Source organism: Apus apus, chromosome 1, assembly GCF_020740795.1.
Source record: "Apus apus isolate bApuApu2 chromosome 1, bApuApu2.pri.cur, whole genome shotgun sequence".
NCBI lineage: Eukaryota > Metazoa > Chordata > Aves > Apodiformes > Apodidae > Apus > Apus apus.
The window spans coordinates 28,150,911-28,163,076 of record NC_067282.1 but is presented as its reverse complement, the minus strand read 5'-3'; the positions used below and the strand labels follow the sequence as shown (position 1 = coordinate 28,163,076).

At 42.5% G+C, this 12,166-nt stretch overlaps 1 long non-coding RNA gene across 3 annotated transcripts in view; it reads left to right on the top strand.

Moving 5' to 3' along the window:
• LOC127386195 (uncharacterized) overlaps nt 1–12,166 on the top strand; it is an 81,658-nt gene that overhangs the window by 55,331 nt on the left and 14,161 nt on the right. For 2 of the 3 annotated variants that reach the window (XR_007889830.1, XR_007889828.1), the window contains 3 exons: nt 756–885; nt 4,496–4,728; nt 5,139–5,244. This is a non-coding gene — a long non-coding RNA (uncharacterized LOC127386195). Of the gene's footprint in view, nt 1–755; nt 886–4,495; nt 4,729–5,138; nt 5,245–8,732; nt 8,978–12,166 lie in introns of all 3 variants that reach the window. The other variant, XR_007889829.1, reaches the window with a different exon arrangement.

Genomic DNA, 12,166 nt, shown 5'->3' with positions numbered 1-12,166 from the left:
AGGAAGGTGATTCTTCTCCTTCACTCTCATGAGACCCCACCTGGAATACTGTGTCCAGTTCTGGATCCCTCAGGACAGGAAGGACATGGAGCTCTTGGAGCAAGTGCAGAGGGCCATGAAGATGATCAAAGGGCTGGAGCACCTCTGCTATGAGGACAGGCTGAGAGAGTTGGGGTTGTTCAGCCTGAAGAAGAGAAGGCTCCAGGGAGACCTTGTAGCAGCCTTCCAGCGCCTGAAGGGGCGACAAGAAAGCTGGGGGGGGACTTTTCATAAGAGCTTGTAGTGATGGGACAAGGGTGAATGACTTTAAACTGGAAGAGGGTAGATTTAGGTTATATATTAGGAAGAAATTATTTACTCTGAGGGTGGTGAGATATTGGAACAGGTTGCCCAGGGAAGTTGTGGATGCCCCCTCCCTGGAAGTGTCCAAGGCAAGGTTGGATGGGGCTTTGAGCAACCTGGTCTAGTGGGAGGTGTCCCTGCCCATGCAGGGATTTTGGAACCAGATGATCTTTAAGGTTCCTTCCAGCTCAAACCGTTCTATAATTCTATGATCCCCACAAGCTCACAGGATTTGTTAATCCGCGCTGGCTCTTCACTGTTGCTGTCTTTCACTTCATGTGCAGTGAAATTTCCTGCTTGGAGACTTGCTCTATAATTTTCCAAGAACTGAAGGAAAGCTACCTGACTGTCTTTTAGTTGCCTGTATCCTCTTCTTTACTTGTTTTAAAAAATATTTTTTTCTCTTACTGCAGACCCAAAGAGGCAATCCTGCCTGATGACATCTGTGGGGAGACATTTGGTCAGAGGAATCACATATCATTGTGTAAATAATCAAGTCTGTCCTCTCCAACCCCAAAATATTCTGTTTCCTTCGGAGAATGGGTATGTCAATGTTGTCTATTAATCATGGGTCTTTCCTGAATACCCTATCCAGGCTTCTCTGTTTGCATGCAAGCATATGCTCAGGTGTAGGCACAGGCTGAGTTTTGGAGTTGTTTATGAGAGTCTAAACACGTCTGGCACCTTTGCACAGGACAAAGATCTTGTTCACCGAAGCAGACTGGATAGAGGAAGGACCAAGCATTCCTGCTGGGTTTGCTGACGCACACCCCAAGCATGGCTAGCCCTCAGCACTCCATGTAAGCTTCAAGCTTAGGCCACATTTGAAGAAACAGCCAGGAATAAAGATGGAAGTGACGTGGGTGATGGGCTCTTACACCATGCAAGAGGGGAAAAAGGACAGTTTCCTCGTAACTCGCTAGTCTGGGGGAACATGCTAGACTTGCTGTGTTGTGTGGTTTTGTAACTGGAGTTGAAGAGAAGGTTGTGGGATTAGTCAGGCTTTGCTTGTTTTATGCACTCACTATGAAAGAAATGCTAAAATAACAACTATTTGGTCTAGTAAAAGAAGACTTGTAGTTTGCTTTCTCAGAGTCTCTGGGTGACTTTAGGCAAAATTTCTGGAGAGGAGTTAGCAATCAGGCTACAAAAACATTTCATGTCTAGCCTTATTCCACGCTTCCCTATGGCTGAGCACACTCTCACAGCAGCTCTCAGCCAGTTTGAAGGACTTGATCTGTGAACCATTCAGATAACAAATGTTTTCCCAAATCAGAATCACAGCAACTCCTCTTTTCATTAAAGGATCATCCAGAAATGAAGGGGACTTTCACATCAGAAGGAAGTTTCTCTGCCTGGGCTCTGGAAACCCTTGTTCCCCTGTGAAATTGAAGGCAGATGAGTGCCTGTTCCTAACACGCTGCTGACAGCAAGGCGGCTCACGGCAGCCTGGCAGCTCCCAAAGGAGCCTGTGCAGAAAGTGGCATTACCTCATATGTCACCGTGATATTTTAAAACGGTTGCATAATTACTTCTACTGTTGCACTCAGACTGGGTGACAGGACTGTGAAGACTGAAATTTATTCCAGAAGCTGTTTGGATTTTATCCTTCTTCCCCCCTTTTTCCATTTTTCCCTTTGTCACATAGGGATACACAGCAACCCGAGATGTTACTTTGGGAGGCAAACTGAATGAGGAGGGGATAAAATTGGTGATTCCAGACCCACACACACTTTCCATTGTTACTTGAAGCTTAAAGGAGAGGAACGCAGCCACCTGATTCCTATTACCATGCAGGCCCCACCAATGTGGTGGACCCCACCAATGTGGCAGGCCCAGTGGAGTGTGCACATACATTGCTGGTGGGTATTTTGGCACAAGGTAGCCATGTCCCAGCTGTCGTCCTGTTGTAGGAGGAAAGACAAGGCCTTAGGGACACCATGCACATGGATCCTACAAGATATGTCATGACCAGAGACGACAGCAAACATTACCATGTTAGGCACCCCTCTGCCCTTTTTGAGGCAATGTCTGCTGGACTTTCCCTGATAAGTCACTTTTTGGAGCACAGCGATGCCTGCCGTGCCCCTGATGATTGTGGTCTGTGATCAGAGGGATGTGGGGACCTGGTCCTGCTGGACCACTGCAAGCTTGGTACCTGCCAGGGGCACGGAGCACTCACATTGAATAGTGGCCCCAAAATGAAGATATAATGAGGTTACCCCATGAAAAGTAAAATCAGTTCAGTGCAAAGTAGATGTCCTTGGCTTTGAAGGAATAAGGAGAAAAAGGAGTCTTTGTTACCTTTCTAATGTATATTTACATTCAGCCTTTAGACCGTGACCTGTGTTATCTGATCCAGACTAAACTGCTGTTGGTTTTGGGACCTCACAGGACCATGGTTAAGATGAGCATACTTTGAAGCATGTGAGGATCTACTGAGTGGTCTGAGCTTTTACACAGATTTTGTAGGGCAGGGTTGAAAAACGGGTTTCAAGAAACATATTTCTCACAGGCAGATAGAAAGCCCTTTAAGTGTGGACTCTGCTCCACACAGAAAAGAGACCACATTAAAAAGGCTTTTAAACCCCTGAAAGTCTTTTTGACTTCTGACTTCAAAAGAGGTCCTTGCAGAACTGTACCCGCAGTAGCTGCCTCCTGATCATATGGTTAGGCATGAGGGAAATTCAGCTGATTTCTCCCTCAGCTATACAATGAAGCATGTCACAAAAAGTAAAATTGGAAAATTATGTTGGGTTCTTAATCTTTTTATGCCAAAAAAACATATTCTTTATTTTCCACTGTATCTACTAGAAATGCAGATGGTGATGTATAAAATGGGTTTTGAGGCTAGGGGTTAGTGAGGTTACGTTTTCAATTTTTTTTCTAGGGATGTGGGGACCAATTAGACCTCCTTGCTGCCTTATCCAAACTGAAAAGACAGCTGGTCTTCTCAGGCACTCTGCAGCACAGTGATGTGGTCCCTGACAAGAACCAAGCTAGGCAGAAAGTGCCAGAGAGAAGTCTGGGACAATATGGAAACAACTGGCCTATCTCACCAAGACCAATAAAATGGAAATGGGAGAAATAGGGACACTGAGGGTGTATTGTGTAAATAATCAACTAATAAATTCATTGCCTGATCTGAAAAGTAATTGAATTAAAAAAATGTAATGCAGACTGAGTCCTTCTCTCCCATTATCAGGATTTTCCCCCTATGTGAAAAGACCATAAAAAAAAATAACAAACAAAAACTTTGGCATAAAAATTAATAGAACATTTTCCTCTTGGAGGTATGAAGTAGAAACCAAGAAAATCAAGTTCTAGATTCATAAAGCTGACAGCAGCTTGGGCATCTCTTGGACTCAAAAGGAACCCCTGGCTATTCCTCTGCCCAGGATATGAGGGAATGTGGGATGTGCTGATGTAGGCAGCTCTGCTGGCTGCCTGCCCAGCCTGGGACTCCCTCCTGTGCATCGGTCATCCTCCCCTCCCAGCAGTCCTTGGAACATTTTCAGCCTTGGCAGAGGCTGGCAGAATACTGGGAAAAACTGAGAAGGACCATCAGCTGGTAAAGTTGCTACTCTCCTCCAAAAAGGTAGAAGACTTTAGTTCAAGTCAGGTCTTTTAATCAGAAAGGACGCCTAGTTTGCAGAAGATCCTCAATGATCCATGAGAGCAGGAACATGCTGGCACTGACTGAAGGACAGTCCTGTTTTCTGGGATGAGGGTGCAGCTTCTTGAACCAGAGGAAGAAATCAAACTTGCAGCTTTAATATTTCATCTGAGGCCATTAATACTGTTCTATTGAGTAGAAGGTTAACTACCACCAACATACCTTTATTTACACGACTTTCATTATAAGTATCCAAGAAGTTAAATATTTCAAAAATGTGAAGGGCTTATGTTGAGAAAGTGTCTAAACAAACTGTTTCTGACACTTAAAAAACCCTAGTCCTAATTTGTTTTGGCAAAAACTGTTTATTGAATTTGGTCAAACTTCAGAAATTCCCCAGCCAACCTGATACAGTAAGTTGGTTTTTTTTTTGTGACTAATGATTTACCAAAGGAAATACGCTGTGTTCTTCCCAGGAGACTTATAATTCATTTGGGAGTTGATGGTAGATTCTCCTTTATTTTCTCTCCTTTACAGGGGATTTGAGCTTCCCCAGGAGACAGGTCACTCACTGCCTTTTGCATTGGCTGCGATTTGGGCTTTCGAAGTGGGAGATTTTTCACCTCTTTCTTTGCACGTGAGCAGTGGACCATTACTTTTGCAGTGCCTCACCAAGGGGAGAGGGCTGATGCTGGCACCCTTGGCCTGCAAGCAGAGATGCCAGTGGCTAAGGAAGCCTGAAATCAAGAGGGCTGCAAAATCAGTGTCAAGTAGGTGTCTTGATTGACTTCGCATGCTGGTTTTGGGCAGATTTGAAAGCAGGCAAAGGGCATTTTCTTACCCATGTTTGATTTTCGCCATCCTCAATCAGCTAGGCCATTGACTGAACCCATTCAGATCTGTGGCTCTTGCCTGAGGGAGTTCACAAACTGGTTTCAGGGAGGTGGGCTGAGAAAACACAAGATGAGATTGCTTGAAGACTTAGACCCCCTGGTGCTCCTCTAAAACTGCCCAGCTATTTGCTTAAATTAACCCCTTCCAGGTGATGTTGCAAACTTTTAGCTTTGTGGCACTGCTGATGTAACTGCAGGAGGGTGTTTTCCTGGGAGAGTTTTCAATGCTGGTGAATTAAAGACAGAGCAAGTAATGGAAGCAGTTTCCTGGGTCTCTTCCCTCACAGCTGAAGCAGAGGCCCGCCCAGGCAAGCAGTGAGCAGAGAAAGGACAGCATTAGCATCACATGGAACACTGAGGAGCCTTGGAGAAACCACCATCTCTCCTCATGAGGTGAGCTTCTTCATGCCCCAGTCTTGTTCCTGCCCTAAAACGAGGGCAGGGATCTTGCTGGTCACATGCTGAGCGCTGTGTGGGAGCGGAGTTACATTAGCTTGGAGTCATTCAGCTGCTGACTGTGGAAAGCCTCTTGGTAAAGCGGGTGGTTATCTTTAAAATTATCTTTGTCCAATGGAGCAATGCTTTGATTCAGTTTTGTTAGTATGGAATACTCCCATAACTTTAAATCATATAAGGATCTGATCATGAGTTTAAATCTATGTAGTGAACATTTAAGTCCTGTGCAAGCAAAGACCAGACAGGGGCCAAGAAAAGCTGATGCACTAGCAGCCATGTTGTTCTCTGTCCAGTCCAAGAACTGGATTCTTTCACAAAATCCTCTGCGTGGCAGTGATAAAAAGACAAATATTTGACATAGTTGTAAGATAACACTCTGATGCCCTAGTAAGCATAAGTGAATTAGTGGTTATGAAAGAGATCCTATGATGTGGTTGCTTGCAACAGCACTGAGTTCAATGTGGAGCCCCAGAAGGCACCTTGCAGCCTGGTCTTATCATTTGTTGGTACAGATTCATGGGGAGATGTTCAACAGGATTTGGGTTGCTGTTTTGTTTATAGAAAATCTCACCTACTCTTGCTACACAATGCACTCAATGTATTGGAGCCACACTTGAAAAGATAGGTCTGGTGATAATATCTCTCTCTTTCCCATCACACCAAATTGTCATACTCCTATTTGCACTGGATTAATAATATTCTAAAAGTCAATAAAGCTACTTGCAGAACAAGCAGTGCTCAGTGCCCTGACCTCAGCTCTGCTAAGTGTCTGGGAAGCATAGCTGCAGCTTGCTGCTGATGGAGTGGCCACTGATGCTGCTGCACTTGCCTGCTGAGCTCAGGGGCCTATCAGAGAAATCATGCTGGTGTTCACTGGGTTGCCAGAAGCTAACTGCATAATCAGAAAAACTGAAGAGACTTTGAATCTCTGCAGGCTTTAGCTTGTATGATATTAATTAAAAGCTCAGATGGGAAAGTTTACCAACATAAGTCCAATTTAAAAATTTAAATAGATGGAATTTCAGTATCCTCTGCAAATTTGGCATATAGTACTCTTACATCAGCTTTCAGTCCCTGTCCCTCCTGCAGCATAGCTGGTTCAAGTTCCCCAAACTTGATTTGTTAACGTCTGCTATCAAAAGGTCTGTTTCTTATTTTTGTTGAGTTATACCTTAAATGTGTCTTTTTTTGGCTACTTATGTTCTCGTTTCTGCACAGCCTTAGCCAAGCAGGGGCCCAAGTACTCATTCCTGGCCCTCAGATTTATTCCCATCACTTTAATGGGTTGAGTCTGTTGCTGCCTGTATCACAGAGCACCTGGATGGGCCGATTACAGACATTCACTGGCATTGCAGTCTCAGCTGTGGAAATAATTTTGCTGGCAGTGGAAGCCCAGTTATGTCGGGAAGGGGCCCATATTTCTTGTTTGAAGTGTGTGAAGCCTCATCAGAACTCTGTTATCACACCCACTGGAATTTTTTTCCTCTTGCTTTCTTCTTCTTCCTCCTTTTCTCAGTCCCCTAAATATTACTTCTGCTTCTTCTCAAAGTCCTTAATGTATCTTTTCTGGCTTCTTTTGCTGTAAGCTCTCCCCTAATTTTTTTCTTCACCCATTAGCTCTTCCCTCACTGTGCTTCTCCACTGCCTCCTTCATTATTTCTGACCCTCCTGTTCATGTCTCAGGAAGAGAAAAATGTGTGCCCCATAACGGGGTACAACCCTGTAAAAGACAGCTCTCTTGATCCTCAGAGACTCTATGAAATGCAGGTCCGGGTGACATCACTGCCATTAATATTCTATTAAGAGGTGCTGCTGGGTATCCAGGGTGCCAAGCATTGGACAGTAAAAGATGGCATAGACTCCAGAAGTCCTTGTGTTCCACCAGCATAAAGGGATCCCAAACTCAATCTCAAACATCAGCAACTGAGACTTATGGAAAGTAATGATACATTTATTAAGCTGTTTAGGCCCATAAAGTTGCAAATACATATTTCCTCTCAGCTTGATCTCCTTATGCATGGTAACTGTGTAATTCCATTTAACCTATTGGTTTTACTGGGGTATAGGAATGACACTCAAGTAGAACCCATAGGAAACTTTGCTCATGGTGACCAGTTCAAGGCCACACAGAGAATTTGAGATCATCCATTTCTCTCTAGCAGTCTCATGGAGGAAATGAAAGCTCAGCACAAATTAAGGTATGGAGAGAGAATAATGGGAGAAAAAAACAATGAACAGTTATATATAGATTGTGCTTATCGTGGTGTATCTGACTCTGGCTCAAGGGCCTGGACTGAAAACCCTGTTTTCCTAAAGCATGGCTAGACCTGAAAACTGCAGCATGGTCCTCGTATTCTGTGACATTCTAGTGCAGCACCCATGAAATGCTGTGTCAGCTTCACAGATGTATTAAGTCAGAAGGCTGTAGAAGATGGAATATCTAAGCATGAATATAATGATGCACATTCTCCTCCTTTCTGTCACTCTGATGTTTAGACTTTTGGTTTTATGTTGTCTCCCAGTTAGCAGGTTTTGATATGCCACAGGCTTTTCTATCAACATATGGTTGTATCATTTCCTGTTACTTGGAGGTCAGTTGGTGCTTTGCCAAGAGATAAGTGGACCTGTTAAGTTTGAAAGCAGTGAAACGGTTTATTTGATAAATTTTAACTTCCCAAATCCTAACTATGCAGAGGTAGCATGCTCAGGAGTTGAGCAGGGCAGCATGATCTCCCTTAGCTATCATTTCAGGATGCCTGCAGAACCAGGAAAACTGTGTATCAGTTTACACTCAGCTTCATAATCTTGCATGGGGCCTGTTTGTGTCTCTTGTGTTGAAGGCTGAATGTAAAATGAACATTGTTAGCCAAGAAAGCAAATAAAGGGAACTATTTCCCAAGGCATTTTACTCTGTTTATTTAACGCCTCTGAACAAACCCCTTCCCACATCCTCTGAACCTACTGGCCACTTCAGATAGCTCCATTTCCTGCTGGGTGAGTTTTTTCTAAAGTGTTTATTCAGCTCCAGGAAATGATGATTTCCTGAATATTCTGAAACTTCATATTTTTGTTGTATCCCTGTTTATTTAATAGTCTTATATATTGTGCAAGTGTGCAATGCACAGCAACACCCGTTGCAAGGTAACTGTAAGGAAGGAGTGGAACTAGACATAATACATCAAAAACCAGTTTAAGTGAAATAAAATATGTTTTAGCTAATTTATACACTAGCGTATTTCCATTAGCATGAGCAGTGACTTCTTATTTATACTGGCCTTAATGAGTTCAGAAGCCGGCTTTTAAATTTATCCTGCTCTTTAAGGAAAAGTACCTAAAAATTCAAGCCAGTGAAAGAGAATTAATTAATGTAAAGATTGAGACTATAATTCATCATTTTCATTAATGCTTTTTTTTTCTTTAAGCAGCAAACCAACAGAAGTGACTATATGTCCCATCCTGCACTGGGACTGAAAATGACCTATGCTTATTTTGTGAGGTTGAAGTTAACCTGCAGCCAGACCTCCAGTCTGACACAGATTTCACTATAGAAAGTTAAATTTATACACAGTCTTAATGGAAATACTTCATGCGCAAGGACGGAAACCAGGCGAAAGTATGCTGAAATCACAAGAGCTTCTCTAGGGTCAATCAAATGGGATTGGTCCCACAGGTAATTCAGGAATTGTGTAGCTTTGCCGTTAACTCTGGACTGTGTTCTTCTTTTTTCTATTTTGTTAACCTGCATCTGCTGGCATCAACAACTGTAACTCTGACTTTTACAGGCAGAACAGATAGTTCACATCTCTGCTGAGTCTAAAGAGAAAGGCAACATGGGCATACTGCACTGCCACACCCCTAATGACAAGCTCTTGCAGCATCCAAGTAAAACGTGCCCCATCCTTCCCTGGAAATTCTACCCTCACAGAAACCACATTTTTCAATGGCCACCATGCCTCTATTTGGAAAGGAATTTGAAGGAGAAACAGCCTGAGACTCAGACTTTCCTTTTCTTGGGCATCCTTTTATTTGCCTTGTTCCAGAAACCAGCCTGTTCCTTTCCTGCAAGTAATTAAGTAATTTTTAGGTTTTCTCTATTCCTTCCTTCCTTCCTTCCTTCCTTCCTTCCTTCCTTCCTTCCTTCCTTCCTTCCTTCCTTCCTTCCTTCCTTCCTTCCTTTCCTTTCCTTTCCTTTCCTTTCCTTTCCTTTCCTTTCCTTTCCTTTCCTTTCCTTTCCTTTCCTTTCCTTTCCTTTCCTTTCCTTTCCTTTCCTTTCCTTTCCTTTCCTTTCCTTTCCTTTCCTTTCCTTTCCTTTCCTTTCCTTTCCTTTCCTTTCCTTTCCTTTCCTTTCCTTTCCTTTCCTTTCCTTTCCTTTCCTTTCCTTTCCTTTCCTTTCCTTTCCTTTCCTTTCCTTTCCTTTCCTTTCCTTTCCTTTCCTTTCCTTTCCTTTCCTTTCCTTTCCTTTCCTTTCCTTACCATTGTAATACCATTACCCCTATGCCGAAAAGGGCAATGTGTTTTGGTTTTGACAACAAATATTTGATATCCACATTGGTGAGCTGAGCAATCTCTGAGGATGCTATTCCTGCCACGTTACCTCCTCCCAGAGTTCATGTTGTCTAACTTTACAACCAGGGTGCAGATCCATCCATGACCATTTGATTTCTGAGCAGGCTTGGACTCTTTTTACCTGATATCTGACTAATTTACCTGACACCATTTTTTGTCTCTGCAGTGCGACATTGCCTCTCTTCCTTATGTCTAACATGGCCAGGCAGAGCTGCAACACTTTAATATTTTTCTTTACAGGGAAATTTTTCTTCCTACCTTGTCTGCTTCATCATAGCTCCGATACCAGGCCATCAGCTTCAACAGCCTCTTCCCCAGCTTTAATAGAATGGTGCCTCATCCTATGATTTTCTTATGTTCTAACTATCTTTTGGCTTAGTGAAGTTTTCAGAGGCTGCATGGGACCCATGGAGAATGGTTTTTACTTCTTACACAAGTTTTGGCTACTTGGCCTCTATTATCACTTCAGCTGAGGCTGCTGGGAATCATTTGCAGCACCATGTTTAAATATGAAATTTCATGAGAAAGATCTATTCTGGGCCACTATTACATTCGTAAAGTTAGCTGCTGGGTGCTAGGAAAGCAAGGAAATCATGCAAATAAATAGGTTTAAATTAACTCCAGGTCTTGTACTAATGCATGATGACATTTACAGCTGCCTTGGCTTACCCTGCCATCTTCTGGTGATACCTGCTGCAAGATCAAAAGTTGGAGGTGAAATGAGATGAAATATTTTATTGCTAAGAACACAAGGGTTGGCTCCAATCCAATAGAACATTTTCCTTAAATAACCATTTTTAATATACAGCACCATATAAGATTCCTGCAATAAATGTTAGGATTTTAGATTTTGATTTAACTTCTTTCAGTAATGTATTTATTTTACTGAATGATACTTCTCTAGGCTAAAGAAATGTTTCTGGCCTGACAATGCCTGCCCTGGCAATGGCTGATAAAAAAATTATGTACCACTCATTTCTCAATCCTTATAAAACAACCAAGGATATCGAGGCAGCCAGAGCCATTGACTGGCCAAGCATTCAAGACTGTGACTACTTGGTCTCCAAGTCTTTAGAAGCTCAGTTACAAACTGTTTCTCAGCCATCCAAACCCAGACTATTCAACACTTTCCACAACAAAACCACTGATCTGTGCTCCAGTTCTCTCACTGTGTCTCTCAGCCTAATAACTTCAATGACTTTTTAAATTTCTTTTTTCCCCCCTGATTTTCCTGTTTCTTTCCATTTCTGTTTGCAGCCTGTCCAGAACAAGGCTGTTTCCTTGGTTTTACCCTTTGCCCAGACCCCAATACTGTTTCTTTACAGACGCCCAAGACTGGCCGTTTCTAAAGGCAGGAATTAAGTATGAATTTTTCCTTTTGACATTTAAAGTGCTGCTGGTTTGGAAAGTCCCCCCCCCACACCCAGAGGAAAATTTGGACTTTTTATTGGAAAACCAAAAAATATTCAATGTTTGGCAACAAAGAGATTAGTCATGTCTCAAAACTACAGGTCATTTTGTAATGCTCACCAAAAATGTTCAATTTTTTTTGTGTCTGAAAATGTTCAGTTGCCATAAACAGAGGGTTGGGTTTTTTGGTGTTTCCACAAAATGTTGAAAATTTTCATGGAAAGCAGCTGTTGCGGGTAAAAAATAGTATTAGACAGAGTAATCATATAAAAGTACTCTTTTTGCTGTTCAGTAGAGAAGTTTTGATGGAAAATTTTGACCAGCCTTGCTTTAAGACCTTTTATGGTGCTGTGTTATGAAAGGATTAGACTTAGACACCCTATCTGGCTTCTTCACCTATTGCTGTTTATACTTCACTATGTCAATCTTCTCAGCATCCTCAGGTCTGTAATCCCCTCTCTTCTCATATCTACAATATTTATTCACTTGCTTAGTTTAAATTGTTTACTCGCTTCTGGTTTCATTTAATCAGCTGGGCATCTTAGGGGTTTTTTGTTAATCTACCTGATTTCTTCCTGGCTGCTTAACTCTCCTATGTAAGTTTGCTTTAAAGGGCTTCTCTAGTGTCATGGCCCTAGGTCTTTAGGGCATTTCAATGTTGCAGACTTTTCATGGCTCCTTTAATGTGCCTCAATGCTACAAGGCTGTCTTGGATCCTTGCAACATCTTTGTCCTGGGACCTGGCAGTACACTCAGACTCCTGACTTCCTTGGTGTTTCACTACTGAGGAGCTTCAAATTTATAGCACAAATTGTTATTACTCACTAATTGAAGGAGCTCTTACTCAGTATTATCGAGTTATTGCCCATTTTTACAGTATTCA